The sequence below is a fragment of the Tenrec ecaudatus genome, chromosome 7 (genome assembly GCF_050624435.1).
Source record: "Tenrec ecaudatus isolate mTenEca1 chromosome 7, mTenEca1.hap1, whole genome shotgun sequence".
NCBI classification, from domain to species: domain Eukaryota; kingdom Metazoa; phylum Chordata; class Mammalia; order Afrosoricida; family Tenrecidae; genus Tenrec; species Tenrec ecaudatus.
The window spans coordinates 105,415,087-105,418,629 of NC_134536.1; the positions used below are offsets into that span (position 1 = coordinate 105,415,087).

Here is a 3,543-nt window from a genome sequence, read left to right on the forward strand (position 1 = left end):
TAATATCAGATACTCATAAATTCTTCCTTTTTTGTCTTCATAAATAATCACTACAATGAAAAGACACACAAAAACAAATCCTATCTACTGCCAGCAGCTGATTCTGCTGTAGAGTAACCCTGAAGGGGCTTTCCAGACTTGTAGATTTTTGATGGGAACAGACAGCCTTATCTTTCTCCCTTGGAGCTACTCGTGAAATTGAAATGCTGACCTCGGGGTTGACAGACTAAAGCCTAGCCCATAGGGCCACCGGGACACCTTATTAATATCCATGGAAGCCTTACAATTTTGAAATTGAATAGGAATTTTAGAATCACATGTTTTTCTAATATGTGAAGAAAATTGATGTTGAGACCCTAACAGTATAACCAAGCTAGTATAATGAAGATGGATCAGGTTTGAGGTATTAGGAAAAAATACTCTCTTTTGTGCTTACTAAATTTCAAGATGTTAATCTGACAAAGTTATGTCTATCATTGAATATGAACATGTCTGTCTAATGTTAAATAAATTCTTGATGCTAAACCATGGAACCATGGAGAGGTTCAACTTGGTTAAACATTAAAACAAATGGGTTGCCACTGAGGGTAGCATGTCTGCTGGAGACCCTTGCGAGTCTCACTCTGCTCCACAGGGTTCTCAGTGGCTGTTTGTCCAGAAGCCGATCATCAAGTCTTTCTTACAAGGTTCTTCTGGAAAAACTCCAACTGCCAGCTTCTCAATGAGCAGCTGAGATCTTAACATTGGTGTCACCAGCAACACTTCGTTATAAATACTTACTATTAAATAGGTGACACTGGAAAGCTTGGAATTTGGTTTTGTCTTGAAGGAGAATTTGGATAGAGAACCAAAAATAGAAAAGTGGAAAGTGAAACAGGCAAAAAAAAGAAGTAAATTGGAATAGCATGTCAGATATTTAATCATCTACAGAAAGGTGTGAAATTATAAAGTTCATTACAGATCATGAACATTATTATAATGCCTATTTTTAAAGTCTAAGGCTAAGTAGTAACTACATCTAACAAAGCAATATTAACTACTTTAAAAATGGTTCATTAACAGAACATAGAGAAAACACGAAGCAAGAAGGAAGGGAAAGTTGAAACTATAAAGTGACAAATTGGACCAAGTACATTTATGGTGACTAACTTTATGCGTCCACTGGAATATGATTCCCAGTTATTTGGGGACACACTTGTCTAGATGCTCCTTGGAAGATAGTTACATGTTACTAATATTTTAATCAGATGACATTAGACAAAGTAGACTTTTCTCCATACTCCATAATGTAGGTGGCTCTCACTGAATCAGGCAAAGGTTTTAGACCAAAACTTGATCTCTGAATGGAGAAGGAGTCTGTTGCCAAACTGCAAATGGCATTCTGCTGTCATTTCCGGCCCACTGCATACTTGCTATGGGAATAATTGTGTTTCCCAAATTGTTCTGAGTTTCATTATGTTTTATTATATGTATAATATGCACACACTCACACACATCTACCTCGAATATATAGGTGCTGTGGATTGAGGGATTATTTTCCCCAAAAAATGTGTGATGTAAATCCTAACCTCCATCCCTTTGGTAAATTTGCAAATGATATTTCCTTGTTATTTTAATATGGCATGATTAGTGTAGGGTCTAACTTGAGTGGATTTCTTTTGAGCTATGAAAGAAATTAAACAAGCTAGTAAGAGAAGCAAAGAAGGAGAGATGCCAAGCACATGAGCACTACCCAGAAACGAAAACTCAGAAGAGATAAGGACCTTACCCCAGAGCAGGCACCCTCAGTACAGAACCGTAGCATCCAAAAATATGGATAATACATTTCTACTTGTAAAAGTCCGTGGTGTTTGTTTTATATTAGTACGAGATAACTAAGACACTGGTCTCTCCAAATTAAGATATAGGAACATAGTATATATCCAAACATGTGTATGAATATCATTCAAATATATACCACTCTATTATGTATGCCTAACTAATATATATTGTACATATTCAAATATATATATACATATATATAACTCACTGTGCTCAAATCAATTTCAACCCATAGTAACCCTGAAGGACAGGGTAGACCTGCCCCTGTGGGTTTCCATGAAGGGAACTCTTTATAAGAGTAGAAAGCCTCATCTTTCTTGTGAGGAGCAGCAGGTGTTTTTGAAGAAAATCGATCTTGTGATGTACAGTTCAACACGTGACTACGATGCCGCCAAGGTTCATGTGTATGTGAGCTCCTGAGCGCATGTATACAGGGAGCTCAGGGAGTGAACGAATAGGGACATATTATTCAAAAGGACTACCATCAGGAAGAATAATCAAGGAAATTTTAAAAATGAAGCGAAGGGCAATTTTAATGGGCAAGCAATAACAAATGAAGTAAAGAGGGTCATTTTAAAATTAGATAAAATTAAAAAGCCCAAGCATAGAAGAGTAAATCAGGAAAAAGTGGGTTATTTTTCATTGATAAAATATCTACAGAAAGTTCCTGGATTAACGAAAAGTTTCATACATAAGTCTGCGTTTAAACTCAATTTGCATGTCAATCTGAAGTTAGATGCAGGCAAAGGTAAAGCCAATTTGTCAAATCCTTATCTAAATGTACAGTCTACAATGTACTTTTGGTCTACCACTCATCTACCTGTTGTTGTGGCATGCATGTTTCCAGGAAGCTGGGAGCTTCGTCACTGGCATTCCAGACACTGGAAGGGTCATCCATAGCGCACAGATTTCAGAGTGATTTCCCGACTGAAAACAAATTGGGAAGAAGGAAGAGACTGGTTGCTGCTGAGGGATTGGCCCCTGAAGACCTTGTGAAGAGGAATGAAACATCATCAGATACAGGGCTGCGTGCTGAGCGCCTCTGTTTGTGAGGCACACAAAACACTGCAGAGGAAAAGTTGTCCCCTGAAAGTAGAGTCAGCCTCAACGAGGTGGATGTGGTAAAGTTGTAGGGACCTTAATTTGTTGATGGGATTTGACTCAAAATAAGAGGAAATAGCTGCAGACATCCTTTAATCATTGGAAAGTAAAATATACAAAGTATGAGCTTAGAAAATTGGAAGTCATCAAAAGTGAAACCAAGCTTATACTTAACCTGGCAGGGGAGATACCATGATCACGAAGGTGGTTTTCCCAGGGCGAGGCTTATCCATTGCGCTCGGGATGTGCTGACCCCTGCGATTTCCCCAAATGCGGGAAACTCGACTGCATAATTTGTGGTAGTGGGGGACTGCGTTTGCGCTCTCCCCTAAAAAAAATGAAGCCAAGCTCATGAAGATAGAGACCCTAGCCATTAATGAGTGGAGAGCTCTAGAGTGAGAAAACCAAAAAGGAAGGGCACACTCAGCATATCCAACACTGAAAAAACTCAAGAAAAAATTGAGCCCTGAGTTGCAGCTGGACGTTTTGAACTGCCAACCTTTCCGATTATAACCCACCACGTAGCCACAACACCACCAGGGCTCCTAGGAAAGTACAGAAAGTAGAAGGCCCTCCACAAGTTGAATGGACACGGTAACTCCATAGGATGAATTGTGAGGT

General features: G+C 39.0%; 1 non-coding gene across 1 annotated transcript; it reads left to right on the top strand.

The window, feature by feature from the left end:
- Positions 1-3,088: 3,088 nt before the first annotated feature.
- LOC142454151 (U1 spliceosomal RNA) lies at positions 3,089-3,253 on the top strand. Its single transcript, XR_012785671.1, has one exon. It is a non-coding gene; the product is annotated as a U1 spliceosomal RNA (small nuclear RNA).
- The last annotated feature ends 290 nt before the right edge of the window (positions 3,254-3,543 follow it).